A 22,497-nucleotide genomic window follows, 5' to 3' on the forward strand; every position below is an offset into this window, starting at 1 on the left:
CCCCCCCTCCCTCCCCAAACACACACACACGCACGCACCACCATTACTCCTGTGCGCGCACACACATCACCTTCCACTTCTTCATGCTATTACTTTAAATTCGCAGTGTGCCTCTCGATGGAGCCGTTACACATTGTATCACGCTGAATAACATTCAAATCCTAAGGTCACGAACATCGTCCCAGTTTCTGCGTGGATGCATAATCCTTAAATAAAAAAGAACGCACAGCTGCTGTAGACGCAACCGGCTCCATCAGACCGCTGCAGCGCGCTTTATTTCATATTTGAAGCTCTTGAACTTTGAGTACATTTGGAGTGCTAGCCCACTAAAAACAAACACAAAACGATTTTTAGTCAAATATATGACATGTTTTTGTCGTTCTTTTAAAATATGAGGCTTTGTTATAAAGTAAGGCACTGAGTTACAGACAGCCTGTGCTTGGACATAAAGTTAATTTGCAGCTATCTGAATTTCTTAAGCATTTTCTTTCTGTAAATTGCATTGCTCATTATTTTTTCTAGTTTTGAATAAATTAAAATTTTTTCTTTTTTCTTATTTTAGTTTTTTCTGCTTTAGTAATTTTACAGTTTGTATCAGACAGTTAATGTGAATATAATCTGCAGGCAATAATGAAGACATAGATACATCGGTATGATAAGGCTGACCGTGCATATTGTATTATTGATGGCGTCTTATTTATTTTACCTATGTGAGAGTCTGAATATTAAAGCATAGTGCTGCTTGAGCCTGTTAAAATGTCTTTATGACTATGTGCCCACTGACCTCTGGTTTGGCTGCACTGTGAATGGATAAATGTTCTGAAGCTGCTACCCTTGTCCTCAGTGGTTCATGGTTCATCTGAAACAGACTTGGGGAGGATCTGGAGAACTAAAATGCAACTTGGTTCACTACCAGTAACCAGAGGTGTGGCCAGATTGACCTGGACTGGCATAAATGAAATATCACACAGGTGGAATAAAGATTATGAAAGGGAGAAACATTTTAATTCAGGTATAAAGTTCAATCACAGCTGCTTTCTGTTAATATTTACAATTTTTTTAAAACTAAATTTAAACTTATTATTTTCTTTCTTCTTCTTTTGGCCACTTGGGGTCAGTGCAACAGAAATTGTTCTGTATTTGGTTCAAGCTCTGGACTGAGGAATCGCTTATGCCTCTTTTCCACTAGTACCTTCCCAGCTTGACTCGACTCTGCTCGGTCTCTGTTGTTTTCCATTATGACTGAGCGACCACCTCAGTGCGCCTGGCTCATTACAGCCGAAAGTCCTGTGATGTCTTTGCTTGCAAAACAAATGCAACGGAACAATGGAGGACGTCTGGGTGTTTGTGAGTCGGTGACCATGGTGTCGGTCTTTGTGCAGCCGTTTCTATCGTTGCCGAATTTCAAAATGAGCAGTTTTGATTTTTGGGAACAAGCCACTCTCATGACTCATCGAGTGACATCATCGATGGGTCAGTTGTTGGCTTGCAGTCTGTTGATCTCACATTTTCAGATCGACTCGGATCACTTGTGATTCCAGCCGAGCAAGTACTAAAAAAGAACCTGGTACCAGGGACTGCTACCTGATCGGAAACACTAACAAGTAACACAAATGGACCTGAGCCGATTAGGTGCTAGTGGTCCCAACACAACACCAGTCAAGATGGGGGTTTTTTCTTTAAAAAAAACAAACAAACAAAATACCTGGGAGTGGTATGTTGAGCTGAGGGGAACTGCAGGATCAAGTGTTTTTTGCAAGATGCTCAGCTTTGTATTTTATTTTGTGACTTGCATGGAGTCTGGATGGGCATCCAGGCAGGACAGCAAGCTCTTCAACATAGTCTAGATGCCCATCTCCTCCTGTGGCGCTCATGAGGCCACATGAAATCCTGTTTTTCTCCTCAGGATTCTTTAGTCCCGTTCTTCCAGTTATTTCCCCAGAGCTCATGATTGTAAGTCAGGGAAAACCTACATTTTTCTAAATCTCCTCCTTTTTAGTTCTGATACAGCAACAGCATTACTGCCCATCCTCTAGTCTGCCTTGTGCACCTTTTAACCTCACTCTGGAACTGCACCCAGAGGCACCAGAAACATGATTTGTTTTGCTTCTTAGCAAAGGTAGAGCCCTTCATGCATCACTAGCAGTACTTGTTAATTTGTCCACAGCTGTAGCACATTCAGCGCCTGGTCAGTGCTCTTCATATGGGTTAGCGAGTCTCAAACACACGATAGCTTCCAGCTGGTAACTCGTAAATTCCAACTCCTGACCCAATCTGGAACACAAAAAAAGCCTGTATTTGTCATAGTATGATATTGAAAACTATGGCGTCTACCTCTGGGATCCCATTGTGACAGCTGTTACTTCTTTAAACACTTGGCCGCTCCTGCTTCCTTCTAATCTTGCTGCCTCCTTCCAGAGACACTGTCCAGTTTGCCATTTGTCCGATGAACCATGTCGTCAGTTTCTCTTTTGTTTGCGCTGTCCTCTGTGTTTGTTACAAAGGAGAGCTCCCAGACAAACTGGAGTAAGCGTTTAAAAAGTCCGACCTTTTGGCTGCTCGTGTCTCTGTCTGCCCACCGTCTCTTTTACCCTGCTTCTCATCTCTGTCTTTTTAATAAAACAGGTGAACTCTTCTCCTGTGTGTTTTAAAGAGCAGCATTTAATTATTCATCACTTGTTAGAAGGTTCTCTGTGCAATATATGTGTGTGTGTGTGTGTGTGAGAGGCGCTAGCAGCAGTAGGACTTTGCTCCTGCTGCCTTCACTGACTCGACACTCCCATTCCCATCCAGGAAGTGGAGGAAAAATGTTGTTAACATATTTTCCAAAATCCTTCAAGAATATGTCTGGAATTCCTGATGACTACGTTTGGTTACGGCCGCCTCAGAACCATTTCACACTTCGCATCAAGCACTTTAACTTAATATCTCGGTTAGTGAGGCTAGTTGAGGGAACAGCAGGTATATTGAAGGGCACATCCTAACCAATATTAGCGTTGTAAGTCCATTTTGAAGATCTCCTGTAGGGAGATTAGTTTGTGCTCAATCTGCAGTAAATATTTTTGATAGGATGCCTCCGTTCTGGGAACTCTGTCAGTGGGAAAAACACCTCTACACTCTTTCACGGGCAAACATGAACAACATCGAGAGATTGATGATTGTCATCGTCACTGATGGTGATTACTTGTCCATCGAGGCAATTTCTTATTGTGAGATTCATAATAATAATCGCAGAATGTTACATTCATAGAATATAACAGACCCCTACAACACAGACATGAATGGGTATTCATGTGCATGTGTGCGCTATTTCCCAGCAAAAGCATAACTGCCTGGAACGATATTGGCTGCGTAGGTGGTTACGTTGTAGCGAGGGCAGGGCAACATGGCCAAAAATGTTTCTCACGATATATATGTGAAAATTTGTGATAACGATAGAATTGATGATATAATTGCTGCGAGACAAAATACTTTTACAACTCCACAACTCTGGTGACAGATGGCTGAATCTCTATTTAGTCATAAAGAAAGCCGAGGAGGACGACGAGGTAGCGGAGGATTTGTGTGGTAAAGAAACGAATAATGTTTACAAAGAAATTACAGCTGTGCCGCATTTATTCTGCAGGAATATCTGGAGAGTTTCAGGTGTGTACATTAGTGAAGAGCAAATGTTTTAGCATATTTTCATCAAAGAAAACTGTTATCCAGTAAGTTTCTGTCAGGACCTGAAATACACTGAGAATTAGAATTAGTGAGAATTTAAAATAAAATAAAAAATCGAACTTTGAAGATTGTCAAACCCAGTTATGGATGTTAGTTGAACATTTAAATAAATCAGTTCATTGATAAATATAATGTAGCATAGATTTATTGATTTTTTTTTTTTAATTGCTATTGGCTAATGATTATTTTCTTATTCTAATATTTGTAGCATATTGTGGATGTAGAAGGGCTGCTGAAGGTTACTCGTGATTACTGGTAGGGCTGTGACCAAAATCTCATATCCCGATATAAAACATCTATCGTCCGATAACGATATAAATCACAAAAATGTAACATTTTCTGTAAATTCTGTGAATCTCGTCTTGTGTGAAGTGTTTCCAGCTGCACATCATGTAGCTGGAGTCGAGTGTTTTAACCGATGCATGAAACGATGCATCTTTAGACATAAGTTGTAACGGCCGCCGTTTTCTTTGTGAGTATTTATTACACGGCGTGCTGCGGGGAAAAGCCTGTTCTAACGTTTGAGTCTAAGCTTTATTTTTTAGCACCTGGCGGCTCTTTTTTACTTCTCATCCATAAATAATCTGCTCTTTCACGTGATTCAGTTTATTTTGAAAAGTCTCAACAGGATCTTGAGCTTTATTGTGAAAGGTTTATGTGGAACATAAACAAGCGGACACGCGGTGGTGTGACCGTCGTTGTTGTTAACCACAACGCATAAACATAGCCGATTGTCCATCCGTAGTGTGGTTATATTAAATATAAGAGAAAGAGAGAACTTTAAGAAATTAATATAGCCACTACAGTGACCATCAAAACCATGAAAAAATATTGCCATAAACAGCTTATTTTGCGACACCACGAAACAAACGATAGACGTTTTTATATCGTCATCCGATATATATCGTTATATCGAACAGCCCTAATTACTGGTGTACTAATTGAAGTCCAGTGTGGCCTGGAAGTGTATGAGACAGCTTTCTGTTACCTTGTTTTGACTGTAAAGTCTGTAAAGCAGCAGCTCAGTCACACGAGAGTAAACATAGGTTGGCAACCTCATTGTTAGGAAAAATTGATGGTTTCCTGATGACTGCGTTAAATTTCTTCAAATCTGATGTGACTTCTATCAGTCACATGGAAAGGTCATCAAAGGTCATCTGGTGGGAGGAAATGAAAATAACACGAATTTAAAAAAAATGAACTAGTGAATTTAAGAACAACTGTGCAGAGGTGTGATTTATTTATTTATTTTTATTCCTCATCTATTTGCATGAGGCTTAAATAAAAGCAAATGTACATTTCAGCTTCTTAGTTTCCCATTAACGTTTCAGATGGATTAGAAGAAATGCAGGAGATCATCGTTGCTTCGTAATTTCCACCCACTTGCACAGAAGTGAAGCTAAAATATGTTAGAAATGATTGCTGGAAGCAGTCGTCTCTGTAGTCCAGTCGATTGAGGGACAAGAAGTATAATATGCATCCAGTAATAATGATGCAATGTAATCCTTGTGTCTGTCTCAGTAAGTTCCACATCGTTGCTATGCTGTAGTATCCCAGGTTGGTGCATCTGATATCATGATCCGAGAAGAGCTTCCTTTAGACTGTTGCATTGGTTCAATATTTCATTGATTAAAGAAGCGAAGAGTGTTTAGTCTGAACGAGGTTTATAATCCAAGGCTTTTAACTTTTGGAATATACTGACATAAACCATTTAGTATAAAAGGAGTAGTTTTCCTCATCTTACAAAGGATGTGCTCACCAGAGCTATTATAGATTTTGTGTTTTCTAATTAAAATTGAAATTGAAGTTTTTATTATAATAATAATAATGGATTGGATTTATATAGCGCTTTTCAAGGCACCCAAAGCGCTTTACAATACCACTATTCATTCACTCTCATACACTGGTGGAGGCAGCTACAGTTGTAGCCACAGCTGCCCTGGGGCAGACTGACAGAAGCGAGGCTGCCATATCGCGCCATCGGCCCCTCCGGCCAACACCAGAAGAAGGAAGGGAAAAGAGACATAACTAAGGTCACAACGACCAGGACAGATAGCCCAGAGATCGAACCGGCGACCTTCCGGTTACAGATGCGATTCCCAACCCCCTGAGCCACGGTCGCCCGTTATTGTATATTATATATGTTATATATCACCAAATTATCACAAGTTGTTAGTTTCAATGTTAGTTCTAGTCTTTTTATGTGTCATTGGCAAGATCTGATTCACAGTCTTGCAGACGTCCAGAGTCTCAAAGGACATGTCCATCAATGCCTCATCAGGCAAATTGTAATATATGCTTTTTCTTTTTTTTTAATCTGCACGGCCTCTGCCTTTGTCTTTACAGTATGTATGTTCATAGACAGCACAGACCAATGGCATGCAATGCATTATTCAGAGCGTGTGCGAAAACCGAAAACTCTGTGAGAAGACGACATTTACACATTGGTTTGTCGGGGAAGCCGAGATGGTTTATACATTAGATGTTGTTATGGGGAAACTTTTTCAACTTGTTTTAAAAATGTTATTTATGAATGCAAATTTTATTTTACTTGAAACGGAGGAAATACATTTTAAAGTTATTAGAGCTCTCCTGGTCATTGTTACAATTAATATTTACATAATATTAACATCATTTAAATATTGTTGAAAAGTGTTTTCTTTGCTTTATTTGACAGCTGTTGTTGACTACAAACATCGATATAATGACAGAAGGGTACTTCAAAATATATTGCATTGAATCATATTACATGTAGAGCTTACGATGTTCCAGACATTTGTTTGAGGAAACTGGATCTTCTTAAAATGTAATTGAATACTTGGGTTATAGACATTAAGTTGGTACAGTTTTGCTATTTTAACTGTGGTCCATGATGATTTTTAAAGAGTGAAAAAAAACAAAAAAAAAAACAGGAAAAACAAGCAAAGCGAAAAAGTTTGCCTTCAAAATTTCACATTTATAGAATTAAGGGATCAAAAGTTTGAAAGGTGCCAGAATTGACACCCTGTAACCAAATGTTTTTTATTTTTTGAAGGTAAAGTTTTGCAAGACTTCATTGTCATTGGTTATTGTGTAAGATTGATACAACAAAACCCAAAACTAAACTCCAGAATCACCAAACACGTTTTACATCGATCAGGTGTAACATTAGCACCAGCTGCTTAATATTGTGCTGTGGTGATCCATCGACGTATGGGCTCCACTAGACCCCTGAAGGTGTGCTGTGGTATCTGACACCAAGATGTTAGCAACAGGTCCTTTAGGCCCTGTAAGTTGTGAGGTGGGGCCACCACGGATCGGACTTGTCTGTACAGCACATCCCACAGATGTTCGATTGGATTGAGATGTGGGAATTTGGGTCAACACTTAAAACTTTTTATCGTGTTCCTCAAACTATTCCTGAACAGCTTGTGCTTTGTGGCAGGATGCATTAACCTGCTGAAAGAAGCCAGAGCCATCATGTTCTACATCATGTTGTACATGGTCTCCAACACTGCTTAGGTCGATGTCAAAGTAACATCTACATGGCTGGCAGAACCCAAGGCTTCCCAGCAGAACGTCCCATAATGCACCTTGGTACCAGGTGTTCCCCAAGTAAGCAATGCACACCCGGCCATCCACGTGACCTAAAAGACAACATGATTCAGTAGACCAGGACATCCTCTTCCATTGTGCTGTGGTCTAGTTCTGACGTGGTCATTGTGTTGGCTTTTTCAGTGGTAGACAGTGGTCAGGATGGGCACCCTGACTGGTCTGCGCCAAACTGTGACGCATCCATCCATCCGAGAGATATAACCTCTCCATCATGTCCTGGGTCTGTCTTGCTTGTCATTCAGAATTTGAGCTTCAGTAGCTCATTGTTGGATCAGACCACATGGGCCAGCTTTTGCTCCCTGCATGCATCAATTGGCCGCCCATGACCACCACCAGTCCTTCCTTGGACCTCTTTTGATAGATACTGACTATTCAGCAGGAGCTGTAGTTTTGGAGATCCTCTGAGCCAGTTATCTAGCCGGCACAATTCAGCCCTCGTCAAATCCTCACACTTGGCCATTTCCCCCGTATTCATATTTCTCTATGATTTCATATGTATTAAAGAAAGAAAATATCTGTAAGATACAGTTTACTAAAGCTTTTAATCACAAGACAGTTTTCCAGGTCAGTTTCTGACTATAATTAGATTTTTTTTTTTTTTTTCAGCAGCTGAAAATAGTTTTTTTGTGCTTTTTCTGGAAGCAGTACAGTCTATCCATTAGCTTCCATAAGCAAGAGAATTACTCACATTTACGGCCGCAGCACAGCAGCTGTAAGTTCATTAATTACTCGTAATAAATTATCCTCAACATGGAAATGGGACGTACGCAGAGCTAACAGTGACAGCTCACCTTTGTGACGTGAACAACACAAGAGTCAGTTTATTGCACAGCTGATGGACATCTTAATCAACTTAATGACTTCTTACTTACAGTGTTATATGTTCTTCTTAAGTGTTTATAGTATTTGGCCTCTGTAATTATCACGTTCAGACAGTGTGATAGCTTCTTTACTAAAACGGTAAATAATGTCTCGTGTTGATGTCATGGGAATATCTGAATGAAGACATGAAGAGCATTAAGAACATTAAGTGATTCATGTCTGAATGGCAGAATGCAGTCACGTTAATGAAGCCAAATTGTATTTCTGATTGATGGCTGTGCTAATTACTCCGTGGATGGAGCCTTTCACAGTATTGATATCACACTCAAACTTGATTTATGATCAAAATAAAGATGGAAATGTTATTTTCTGCAGTACGAAACCTCTAATGAGCTCTTTCTGATCTATTGTGTGTTAAACTGAAAAGTGGACTATTAGAATATGATCAATATTTCAAAAGTATAATCCAGAACAATAATGTCATTAGGAGCTCTGCAGAGATCGTGGTCTAATGTACTCTGCAGCTAATGCAGTTGATGGAGTTAAAATAGATTTTGTCTGCGTTTGTGAACCATAAACTTTTGTAATGTAGAGGAAATTTCAACATTTGAAGTTCTTCTTTCTCCTTTAATTACATATGTGAAAGATTTGAGCTATTGGAAAAGAATAAAACTGAAAATATATGTACTCCTCTTAAAGAATGTCTAGTTATGGTCTGTCTAATGGAATGCATTCATTATGGACCAGAGTCTTGAGGTTTGCATCTTTAATAGAGAGCAGAGAGTTTGGTGCTGGGAAGGAAAAGTACTGAGAAAAATGCAGACTAGCCTTATCCTGCTCAATGTTTTTGAAAAAGAAGATCAGATTCCTTTTTAAATGAGTTTAATCCTGTTTTAATTGCTAACCTGGTTCAAGCAGTAAGCAGCAGGGTAATGGGCACATTCAAAAGGAGCTGAATTAATGACTAATATCGGCTAATTATGCTCCTGGTAGCATTCTCCTCTACTTTTCTTTTCACTGTCTTTGCAGCGATGTTCCCCTCTATGCCTGCGTTCATCCACTTTTTTGCTAATGGTTTCTCTATTAACCCCACCTGATGGCAGTGTAGGTAATTACAGATATATTTACGGCCTGTGGCCACACACAATGAGGAATAAATAACGTGTTTGACCAAGCAGAAGGAGATATTAGCCACCCCCACCCCAAACACACACTCACACACACTTTTTTCCTTTTTTAATGAACACCATCACCAGAAGGCGTAGTGCTAAAGTTCTGTTCAATAATTTCTTCAGCTGGTGAATCTCTCCTTTAACTCGAACTCGTGGGTTCGTCTGGCCCTCCGCCTCTGCTGTTCTGTTGTGCAACAAGATGTTTAAAAATAAAATCAATATGGACGCTGATGTAGGGGGGGCGGACCACACTATGATGTAGGGGGGCGGACCGCACTCTGATGTAGGGGGGGCGGACCGCACTCTGATGTAAGGGGGGCGGACCACTCTGATGTAGGGGGGGCGGACCACACTCTGATGTAGAAGGGGCGGACCACACTCTGATGTAGGTGGGGCGGACCACACTCTGCACCTTTCACTGCAGAAAATGTTCATCAAATCAGAATCAGAGAGACTTTATTTATCCCCAAGAGGCAATTAAGAGTCAGCGGGCTCCTTTTTTACGTTTTACCTCCACCTACTGTATTTTCACCCAACAATCACACTGTTGTATCATTTTTAAGACCATATAAACAGTGTAGTAGAACAAGTGCATATGGGTGAATCATTAGTTTGCTTAGTATATTGCTGTATAAGTAATCTGTGCAAAATCCCATTAAGATTCGCCAGTCGATGATAATCAAAAGGCAATAAATGCGTTCCACTGTTTATCTGAAACAAGAACATATACATTAAAAACTCATAATGGTCATTTATTTTCTCCAAATGCTTTAACATTTCTAGCTCCAGTTTGTTGTTTTTTAATTTTACCAGAAAAGCTTTTCATGATTCACAGTTCAGAATATATACCAGACTTTCCTGCAGCCCTTAGTTCATTTTCTCTTTGTAAACAAGTTTAAATCTTGCCTCTGCTTTTATGCCTTCTGATTGGCTGCCTTTCATAAGTAAAATATTTTAATGGTAGTTGGAGAGCGGCACTGACTTCATTCTTAGCCAAAAGCAGTAAAAATATGCCTGAAACTAAGGATTTAAAACAATCTGAAGCCTATTTTGACCTAATTCTTTAACATTTTAATCATATTATATAATATAATAACTGTTTTTACTATATATATTATATTTATTTCAGAGAAGATTTGTCCATGTCAAAAAAAGGGAAAAAAAGGTCTGTGTGTCATCTAAAATCATCATAATTTAAAACTCAGCTTTTTGCTTTAATTTATAAAGATGGAGAAAAACAAAATGAATTCATGGACCATTGGATACAAGTAATATTGCCATCTCATTTTTTTCTTTTAGTTTTTATTGTCCGAAGACTCCAATACCGCAGTCCCTCGTTTATCGCGGGAGTTCCGTTCTAAAAATAACCAGCGATGGGTAAAATCCGCAAAGTAGCCAACTTTATTTTTTTTGCAATGATTATAGATGTTTTAAGGCTTTTAAGGCACTACACACTTTATACAGACAGGCATGAACATTTTCACACTTTTCTCTCGTGTTTAAACTCTCAAAGTTCAAACCTTCGTATAAAAATAAGCCCAGTATTATAGAATGAAACCAAAGATCTGTTTTCAGGTCCAGAACATGGGAATAGAGCAGCTGCCAGAGAATTCAACATTAATGAATCAATGGTACGGAAGTAGAGGAAGCAAGAAGAATTAGTTGAGTAAAGTTTGACTTATCTGACTGTTTGGTTTCACTTAATGCGCTTTATAATCCAGGAAATGTGGTAATTTCTATTTCTGGTTAGCATCTTCCTCTGCTTGTTGGGTGCTACTGCAGGAGCCTTTGACGGTGCAAAGCGTTTCATCGACATTGTTGTTTGTTGGGGAGAAAACTTACAAACATACAGTACAGCACTTCAGAGTCACACTGCTAGTGATCGAAGATTTATGTAAATTTTGATTGACAATGGTCTACAGCCAATCAGGACGCAGAACACAATGTGCTGTTAAAAAACAAACAAAAAAGAAGGCATGCAAAATTGCACAAAAAAAATCCGCAAAATAGCGAGCCCGTGAAAGGTGAACCGCGTTATAGCGAGGGACCACTGTAATATTGGGATAACTATAAAAGGGAAATAACGAAGATAATCAGTCATAACTGTTTTAAATAATAGGCTTTGTTCATTACATGTAATTCTAACACAACTGTGTAGTTCTTTACAGCGTTGGACATGCTTCATTACCTACCTCTAATATCTTATAATATTTATTTAAACTAATAATAGTGCTTATACAGTCAGTTCCCGTCAGGCTGGTTTTACACATTCCCTCGTTACAACATTTCATGACTTACATCAGAGCTGCAGAGGCGATTGCGGAGTTGTTGCCCATGCTGGGGTGCATGTGAGCGATGCTGCTGCAGTCATGATTGATTTCATGTCATTATCTGTTTGCTGTGATAATGTTTTAGCGCCTCCATGGCTGACTGCTGTTTGTCAAGTTTATAATTGCCAATACTGAGGGTCAAACAACAAACAAGTGTGTCAAAAGAAAAAAAAAAAAAAGAGGCTGAAAGAGCTGATTAGGGGCTGTTGTTGTGAATGACTGCTGCACTTTGTGCTTGCCTCGAGTTCCTGCATTGGAAGAGCTCTGTGCAGTGTGTAGTTGTTATTTGGAGAATATACAGACAACATGAAGTTTTATTTATAATTGAAAGTACAGCTGAGAGTGCGCTCAGCTCATTAGAACTCTGAAGATGGAGAGCTAGCATGTTAGCATTCTTCTTAGCCTGATTATATGGAATAAAACCACCAAGAGATTCTTTTTTATATAGTTTGAAACTTGCTGTATGGAATCTTGTTTAAACGACTTTTCTTTAAATTAAATTAAAATGAGTAGGAGCGTCCTCTGGGCTCATCTTTGTGTTTGCACTAGTTTTTATTTCAAGAAATGAGATTCTGTTCCTGTGCGTGGGTCAAAATGCCAAACAGGAGCTAAGTTATGCACAGTGTATGATGAGCATACAAGTTGAACTTTTGACTGAAATTAAAGTTTCTCAAAAGTCCTACTTGGTATTTTTTATTCATTTTAATCTATTTAATTTTTTTAAGGACTGGTAGAAAAATCATAGTAAAAACAAAAAGAGCTTCTGTTTTTCAGTTAGCAGCTTGACTGTAGCGTGATAGCAAATATAACTGTGTAGAGCAGAAAACACTTCAGTGCACACTTCATCCAATCAGATATGAAATAATAACAATATGGGCTAAATGATAATAAACTCAAAGAAATGAACTGGTCTCTGTTAGCAGGCTATATTAGCTTAGTTAATGACTGACTTAGCTGAACGTAGACATTGTGGTGTGTTGTGTGTTTGTGTCACTTTGTGTTTTGTCTTCAGGTTAAAACACTGGTGGAAACTGTGAAGATGAAATAGTTCCAACCACTGATCAGTTTTGTCGTCAAACATCTTATTTTGACGTTAGAATTGTGAAAGCAACCTTTTCTTGGACTAGTCCTGTGTTAACTATGGCAGCATTTACCTGAGAATAATAGAGAATTGACATAATTGGTCAAACATCAAATTACTGATTGAATCCCGGTGGCAGCAGCAGGATAGAGTCTAACCTGCCTCCTCCTCCTCCCTTTCCTTCATAATGTGAAGCAGAGCGGAACAATCCTGCTGCAGCTCCGATCGCCTTCAGCTCCGAACTGCACGTGGGAGTCCGACTCTGATTTCATGCCTTTTATAGAGGACACTGCTGTTTTTCTGCCTGCGCTCCTATTCCTGTGAAGTGTGACTGTGTGTGTGTCTGTGTGTGTGCCTGTGTAGTGGATCCTCCACCTCAACAACTGTGTTTACAAAGGAAAAAAACCCAAACTGTCATATTTGTTCTCTCCTGCTTAATTTGAAATTCACACGGCACCGTGTGACTCGCACAGTGTTGTTAAAAGCCCTTCTTAGTAATGGGCTACGTGACGTTTTGTGTGCTAAAGTAACTACTTCTTGTTTTTCAGACGTACTACGTGAGTGTATGCCCTCATACGGTCATTTGGACTTGATAACACATTCAGTTAAAAAGCTGGTGGAAATGGAAATGGTGACGTGAGAGGGCATACGTATTAAAAAAGAAATCATGACTAGTGGATTAAAAGTGCATTGTCAGGCATAATGGGCATGATAGAGCCATAAAATATTTTTTAAAGGACATGTTATGCTCATCACTAAACCTTACAGCAAGGTTACTGAGTTATTCTTCATTTTATGCTAGTTTGCTGCTCGTCTCAGTCTGCAATAAATCACTGGAAGTTGGTATGAATGAATGAAGCTGTCTATGAAATGCATAAAAGGCTGTTTTATTACAGAAATAAGCAGAGAAATAGATAAATAGTAAAGTTTCTTAGGTTCGGTTCTTATCTAAACTTTCTAATACATGAGTAGTTTTAGGGTTGCAGCTGTCGATTATTCCATCGATTAATCGAGTAAGTGGATAAGAAATACTTTTGTCATATTAATGAGCAATAATAAATATTCAAAGTAAAAATAACAGGTTTTTCAGAATGAATGCTCATTGGTGACCGATGGTCTAGTACACTCCATGCCCCCCTTTAGACACGGTCCTGTCCTTCCATGTAAGCTATGATGGCTGCGGTCAGCCTTTAGCACGCTGCATGACATAAACATGGTATTCGCACTTCATGCTGCGTGAGCAGACTCAAACTGTGCCAGCGTCATCATCACTGCTGCTGTTACGTTAAAAGTGGAGGCTTCATTGCGCCGAAATGCGTTTCTATTGCAGGTCTGGTTTTTAGTCGCAAACGTGGCTGAACCGGTGACGCGCTACCGAGCCTCGTGTTGCGCCAAATATCAAAGCAAACAGTTTGTGTCGAGAATGTTTATAATTAAATTATTCGAATTACTCGATGAATCGTTGCAGCCCTAGATATGTTTTTACTAATTATTATCAATAATTTTTTGTGAAAAAGCAATTTTTGTCTATAAAGTGCATTATTAGTATTATTGTTGTCATCACCGTGGCGGGGCGTGGTCTGCGGCACGGCTGCGGGTGATGCGCACGCACCTGAGCAGCATCAGTAATCACACCACAGCTTAAAACAGAATGAGCTAGGTCCTGTTGTTGTTGTTGTTGTTTTTGTTGTTGATGATGATGTGTGTGTAAAGCTGCAGCTGCATGTCTAAGTCAACAGCGTAAAACCAGTGTACCGAACATGCGATCGGGTCTGTTGTGCATTGTTTACGATCATACAACATGATGTTTTAAATGTAATTTAGTGCAGTATTGAAATCCACATAAGATAGAAGTGCTGTTCTTGTTACCTTTCATTTTCCTTTAGGTGTAAAGTTTTGGCTACTGCTTTATTACAACAACAACACAGAAACATTTGTAGTTCTATTAAATGGAAGAAAAGAGTTAAATTATATTAAAATGAAATTATTCTCACCAGCTAGCACATACAGTAAGTAGCTAGAGTTAGCTAGAGTGTAGGTTTACCCCGACCCCACCACCCTTAAACCTAAACTATATTTGTAGTGTTTTGGGGGGTTTTTTTATGGTCAGAAGTGATGCTGAAGTCTTAAATAAGTTTTGCCCAAATCTGTGAGCTGGCTGTAGGAAAAAAACATCTGAATTAAGAGATGAAGAGACACAGCCTGGTACTTTTAATCTGTGGTGTATTTGTACAAAGCAGTGGAATGCTGAAGAAATCTAATTAATTCAAGTCTGTCTCTCTGAAATCTGAAATCATACATTTTATGTAAAGCTAAGTTTTTAATCCAAACAGACACAGAGTCAGAAACACAAAGGGCTTCATATCTGGATCTTGGATGAACTGTGAATGTGTCTGTTCATGACTTCTGTTCTGGGTTTGACCTGCTTGAACTGTAGCAGGTAGAAAAATCACTTTTTTTATTGGTCAGAAAACCAAAACTTGTGTATGCAAGGCTGAAGGATTTAGGCTGGTTGTTGTTTTTTGTGTTGTTTTTCTGGTACAGATGAAATGGTCCAAACCTTTTTCTCCCACATTCCTGATCTGGGTTCAGCGTCATGCACGCGTTGTTGTGTTGCCTTTAAACAGTTTTTCTACAGTTTTGTAAACTTTGGGATTTAATTCAAGTTCAAAAACAAATCCATTCAGTTTAATACAGTTAATTTTTTTAATTATGACTTTTAGTGAGTCAGTCTGTCAGTTTGATAAGAATGGAGAGAGTGGTTTTGTTGTGAAGGCTGGCCCTGGTTGTGTTTGTGGATGAGAGGTGATGGTCGTGTTTTTAAATTTTGATTAAAAAAAGTATCTATAGAGTTATTGGGAGCATTTGTCCAAAAACAATTCATGATGAGCTTCACTTTGCTCAGTTTGTGACTCCTCCATGGCTGATGTCCACCAGCGACGTCCCAGCATGCCCCTGGCTTCAGGATGGCCTAAGTCGGGGGTGCTGGACTCAGGCAGGGCCATGTGAATGCAGGATCAGGCAGGGGGGGTTGTTTAGGGTGTGGGGGTGAGGTGCTTTAGCCACGGGAGGTGCCGGCAGGGTCTTTTGTCAGCGTGCTTGGCCTCTTCGTATTCAGATCAGCTGTTGTTGGGATACCAGTGTGAGAAGAAGCATTAACTCTGCTCCCTCAGATGGATTAGTGTTTCTCTGCAGGATGAGCTGCTGGTTCTCCTGACTCCTCTAAGGTAAGGCCCTAAACCTGAGCGCACGTCTGAGCTGCATAGATTTTTCTTTTGTTTTGATTTCTTAGAAATTGATTTTGCTTTCAGCTTATATGCGATGTGACTGCTTCCAATTTCAGGCAAGCAGAAGCAGGAGGGGATTGCATTGAACTATATTTTTATTTTGAAGTTTTAAGAGCTCCACTGAGCACAAAAGACTTTCATAGTAGGAAAAAAAGTTCTTTCTGACCTGATCTTGTAGAGAGCTCAGATTTGCTTTGTAACCATAATGTTTTCTGACTGCTTCTCTTGGAAGACCTCGATCAGGTTTAAATAAGCAATAAAGAGGAAAATCTAATGGTTTGTTTCAGAAAGTGACAGAAAAGCTCTGCACAGGGCTAACCCCCAACCCCCATCAGCTTAATGTTAATAAAGTGCACGGGGGGAGGGGGGCTGTCTGATTGCACCAATGTGAGAATAACAGTAATGCTGTGGTGGAGTTACTGTGTCTGTTTGTGTGCTACACATGTGACACATGGCCTCTTAAGTATCATGGGAATGGTTTACTATCGGCTGAGCTGGACTCCAGTGTAGACACTGCAGTTAACACTGTTCTTTGATCACTGATCAGCCCAACAGTTCATTTTTTTAATGTGGTCAAATTTGTTATTTTGTTTCAGAATTGTTGTCAAATTTGAACCTGAAATGTCTGAGACTTGTCCTTATTTGGAAGTTGCAAAGGTGCTCTGGATTAGAGCAGGGCGATATGACCAAAAATATTTATCACGATATACATTTGAAAATTTGCGATAACGATATAACTGACGATATAATTGACACTAGACAAAATACTTTACGACTCTACAACTTTATTAGTGCAAAAAACATCAATGTATTTTCACTTAAACAAGCAGCTGTTTTTTATGTGCATTAAAGTTATATAAAATTTAACAGTGCAAATGCAAATTCCTCACTGACAGTTTAACCAAAAGGCATTTCCAGTGGAAACTGGCCGACATATCCTCAGCATAACCATGTATAATATCCACAAAACTTAAAAAGAGGTTATACACACACAATACGGTAATATTATGTTGAAGCGCAGTACGTATCACTCCGCGAGGCTCCTGAGGCTCCGCGAGGCTCCTCCGCGAGGTTCGTAGCTTAGCAAAGTCGCACTAAAACATTTGACAGATTTTCAAGCGCCGTGTACCACATAAAATCGTTTCGAGGTCAGTAAACACAACCAGAATTCATACATAAGGCACACGGGATTATAAGGGGCTCTGTCGACTTTCAGAAAAATCAAAGGATTGATTTTAAGTGTGCCGTATTTTCCAAACAACACGGTAACAACGACGGCCCGCTAGCATGCGCTACCAAAAATAGTGCTTTGTTGTGTATCTGACGGACGAAAGCTAAACCAGTTCCACACCACTGAAGCTGCAGCATTTTACAAACCAGTTCTGGTTCATCCATTTCATTCAACGATCCACTTTTGCTCTTCTCTTTCTGCGTCACCCCCATGTGCGTATGTAAACAAGGGCACTGCACATGCGCGTTTTACCCATATTCTATCGCGATATTTCATTTTCCTATCGTTGCCCAAAATTACACCGGTATTATCGTGAACGGTATGATATAGCCCAGCCCTACTCTGGATGCCTTTTTAGTTTTTGCAGATGTTTGCAAAACCAAATCTGTGGTAGAAATCCTCAAATATCATCAGGGACTCTGTGGTATGTGGAAGTGTCTGCTTTTAAAGAACAAACAGTACAGCAAACAAATTGGATCAGAACAAAAAACAGTTACATACGTTCGAAAAAAAGATGAATTATCGTGATTATTGCTGCTTAAATCCGTTCTGCATGCGCTCTGTACTTTTCTTTTTGAAGGGTAATCATGGTTTGTGTCCATGGGCAGGACTTACTGAGAGTCTGTATAGAAAAAGTGGTGTTTCCTTCTGCAATGGGAAGGAAACAAAGAAAAGCATAACCTGGAGCAGATGTTTGGTAGTCAAATGATTGAGTTGTGTGTGCACGAGCTGTTTTGGAGTTCTCTTTGCAGATTAATATTTCACTGTGTTGACACAGGTGCTAACTGAGCCTTTGTACACTGCAGGAAGAGAGAAAGCAAACTGCTGTAAGCATCAACTCATGCTTCAAGCTAAAGGTTTAGCAGAATAATATTTACTAAGGGGTTTGGAACTGCACAATAAGAGCCTCATCCAGAGATTAGCAACCCTTTCAGCAACAGAGATATTCTACCTGTATGTAAACTGTGATGAATTGGGCTGCTTAACTGTGCAGCACCTCACATTATGAACATTACACGTTATATTCCAGACAACGAAGAAGAAAACCACTTAAACAGATGTTTAATGTATAAAATCATGTTACAAAAAAGATGTTCACATATTATTAAAATATGTCAAATTAATATCCAAGAACTAATAATCTGCCACTGAAAAGAGTGGCGCAGACAACCACTTCAATAAAAGGGAAAATGTAAAATAACAAATCGGTAAATCAGCCATCGATTTTCTTCCACTTCTCTGAATCGGCTCAGGGGGGCAGCAGACTAAGAAGGAAAGCCCAGACCTCCCTCTCACCAGCCACTTCCTCCAGCTTCTAAGGGAAAATATTTAGAGGTTCCCAGGCCAACTGATAGATGCAATCTCTCCAGCGTGTCCTGGCCTCCTCCCAGTAGGACGCACCTGGCTGGAACACCTTACCCAGGAGGCACACACCTCAGCTGGCTCCTTTTATGCAGCGATTCTACTCTGAGCTCCTCTCAGATGACTGAACTCAGAGGATTTCTGTCTCTTGTATCTTTGCCTTTAAAAGAACTAACAATAAAACAATCAGGATTAACAGATTCATGGCGTTTTTCAGCGATGATCCTCCCTCTGGTGGCAGATGGTTGCATAACATTTAGGACACAACGATTGACGGGCAGGTTACAGTGTATCATGTACCGACGAGTGACAATGACGACGATCAGTTGTGTAGTCGAGCCCTCATTGCCCGGCTGTATGAATGTGCAGTGAATTTTAAGTCCAACTAAATCTCATACGCAGTGTAATCAGAACAGCTGATCTCATCCTGTCTGGAGGCCCGCACGTGAGGGAGCTGTCAGATGTTTGAACATTGAACCGTGGAAAGGTGTAGAAGGTTTTGTTGCTTAGAAGTCTTTCCCAGACTGTTCCGGCGTGTCGTTGACACTTTAAAATACAACTGTTTAAGTACAGTTCATTTTGACTTAGATTAGAGGGCTGAGACGTCGCTGCGGCTGCTTGAGATACTCGTCTGAGTCCCAGGAGAGGACCTGTCATTTTCCCTGTCTGTATCTATCTCATCCTTTCCTGACAGTCCGACTGGAGCTGAACTTTGCTCCCGCCCTGTCGTCGTTGTGCCAGTTACTGAGAGCTCTGCTACTGACCTGGGTCGGCAGTGACAGTCGAAGATGGATAAGCTGGAGATGATATGGTTTTGTTTGAGATGGGTCCTGCTGAGCCTGACTTTGGTTGCTCTGTTTTCCTTTGTCTGTGTGATGTTTAATGCTGCCATTGTTGCCTGTTTAGGACTTCATGGAACACAGTGTTCACTGTTAGCTCTCCGCTGTTGAAGAAACCTGGAATCCGCGATGGATTTTAAGACTTAGTCAATTTCAAATGATGCCTGTACACTGTGTATTCATGATGATAATATAATAATCAGATTGTATTAATATAAAGTTTGACCTTAGACATAAATTACTGTTTCGAAAAAGCTTAAAACCTTCCAAAGTGTGGACAACTGCCTCATTATTCTTATACGAAACATCTACGTGGGGCACTAAAGAGATCAGCTGAAGCAAACTAGGAATTAATTTGGCAACTTATTACCAACATATTTTTTATGGAGCCAGTGCAGCTGAATCAGCCTCTGTCGTGGCTATATCAATTTCTCTCTTTCTCTTATATTTAAAATAACCACACTATGGACGGACAAGCGACTGTTTTTACATGTTGTCTTAGCAACAACGACGGTAAACCCAGCATGCGGCTCCGCCATCCATTTGTTTATTTTCCACATTAACCTTTCACAATAAAGCTGAATATCCTGTTGAGATGCTTCAAAATAAACTGAATCATGTGAAATAATATGCAGAGTGTTTACGGATGAGATGCTAAAAATGTTAGAACAGGCTGTTCCCCGCAGCACGCCGTGCAATAAATACTCACAAAGAAAATGGCGGCCGTTACAACTCATGTGTCGTTTCATGCATCGGTCAAAACACTCGACTCCAGGTACACAATGCCCAGCTGAAAACACTTCATGCAAGTAGAGTTGGCCAAGATTCACAGAATTTACAGAAAATGTGACATTTTTGTGATTTATATCGTTGTTGTCTTATGACCAAAATCTCATATCCCAATATATCGCACAGCCCTGATGGCAACTTGGCAAAAGGCAAAGAACTTTGAGGAAAGGACTAGATAAAGACTAGCACACATCCAAAAAAAACATGTCGACACACCCCCTGGGAAAATACTGCCCCCTAATGGTGAAACCTTTAGTTAATGTGTTGCAAGTATTCTTTATACAGTCGATTGAAGTCCTGTCACCCTCGTAGCTGCTTCCCTTCTTCGTCTGTCCTTGTGTTTTTGTGGGCCCGAGGCTCCATTCTTACACACTCAGTCAAACTTTGAAGGTCATTCCAAAATCCAGCGATTTGATCCTTTAAACTTCTGCCAAAGGGATGCAAGTAACTTCACTTGCAGGTCTGTATGTGTGACCAGCTCTCAGAAGCCATTCGATCACAGCAGTGTTCACCAAAGCCCAGAGTCCTCGGGGCGGTTTAGGGCTTTCAAGTCTTACAACCATTTCAAGACTGCACTGCAGCCTGATGTAAAAATAAAGTAGTTCATATTTCCTACAAATGTGTTATCCGTTCCAATAAACACAAACAGCCACATTCACCTTATCTTAAGAATATGAGCATTTAGGAGTATTTACTAATCTAATCGGACTCTGCAAAAATGTGCCATCAAGCAGAGATGTTAAAAATCACCTCAAGGCCCATCTGCAGCATCACATTATGAGACTTTAGCAAATTAGATTAAAGGCAGCAAGATGCTATTTGCGAGAGATGATCTTTCTGCAGCTAAATTTATATTTCAGAAAGTTGTGTGCCCATAAACTGAACCCATCTCCTTTAACAGGCAGGAGAAAATCACAGAAATGACTTTAGAAAATGGCCAACAGCCACAGGAAGTTTAGCTACAGGGCTGTTTTTGTGCTTCAGGAAATCAGCAAAGCCCCACCCAGTGATGACGACTCACAATGACTTGTGTCTGGTTTTGTAACTGCTGCAAAATCACAATAGGCTTGACTTAAAGACTGTAGCTGTGCTGTGACTCCAGCTGTGATCACTCAGAGAAAGCTGGAAGCAGCACAGTCTATTACTCGCGGTACTGTGCCTCCTCCCTCTGTGTCACTCCTCTCACTCACCCATTATACTAAACAGAGAGACGGGGAGAGAGACCACTGTTACTGAACCAGGTGAAGAGTAGAAAACAGGCCTAGAAAAAAGAAAGTATCTGCTGAATGGAGCTGAAAAGCAGGTAAATCGCTCAACAGAGTTGCTGAATTAGCAACAGTCAGGTGAGCTCAAGTGTGACGATCACTGCTGTGAGTTAGAGGGGGAGTCAGGGTGGCGTATTTCCCACAGTTGCTGTTTTCCACAGAAGGAAATGGAATGTTTGCGACACGTTATCACTGGAAATAGTCTGAGGTCTACCTGAGAGTGCTCCTGAGAGCAGTGAGGCAGCACACATGACACCCAGTTATTAGCAGCTAATGTATTAGACTGTTAAGGTCCTTTTATGTGGTAACCCACATGTACATGTTGTAGCTGTTTACTCTCACCAAAGGGCAGAAAAACTTGCAGTGGAGTGAAACAATGTGTAAAACAATGAAAACTGTCCAGCAGCCACTTTCTGTGCTTCTGTCAGCCCATCTTTTCTCTGACAGGTTGCCTGAAAAACAGCCACATCACTACCTTTCTGAAATATACTCTTCCAACTGCTCCCCAAGCCATGTGCTGCTGGCTGTGCGACCTCAGCTCTTTGTTGTTGCCTCCAGTCTGGAAAGCACAAAGCCCCACTCAATTCTGCTCGTATGTGTGGTTATCCCATTTTCCAACATGGCCTCCCGTCATCCCATTGTGAGTTTCCAATATCTGTAGTAGAGATGGCACGATACCACTTTTTTATGTCCGATACCGATATCATAAATTTGGATATCTGCCGATACCGATATGAATCCGATATAGTGTGTTTTTTAATCAATAAAACAGTTTTTTTTATATCTTTCTGCATTTTGTATAAGTTCATACTCAAGTTTAAATAAACAACAACACTAAAGCTATTCTGTTATACCTGTATGTAAAAAATACACTGCACCCACAATATTTCATAGTTCAGCAATACTGATCAATCTAATAAACTTAAACCTGCACCATCCTCCCTATTCTGGTATTTTAAAGAGTACTTAGCAGAAATATTAAGCAACCTAACTAATAGGGTT

The 22,497-nt window shown here is 40.0% G+C and overlaps 1 protein-coding gene across 1 annotated transcript in view; it reads left to right on the forward strand.

Moving 5' to 3' along the window:
• Positions 1 to 22,497, forward strand: part of large2 (LARGE xylosyl- and glucuronyltransferase 2) — a 122,438-nt gene that overhangs the window by 707 nt on the left and 99,234 nt on the right. The window lies entirely within an intron of this gene.

This window comes from Pundamilia nyererei, unplaced genomic scaffold (assembly GCF_000239375.1).
Source record: "Pundamilia nyererei isolate P.nyererei 1_Seehausen unplaced genomic scaffold, PunNye1.0 scaffold00375, whole genome shotgun sequence".
Taxonomy (NCBI): Eukaryota; Metazoa; Chordata; class Actinopteri; order Cichliformes; family Cichlidae; genus Pundamilia; species Pundamilia nyererei.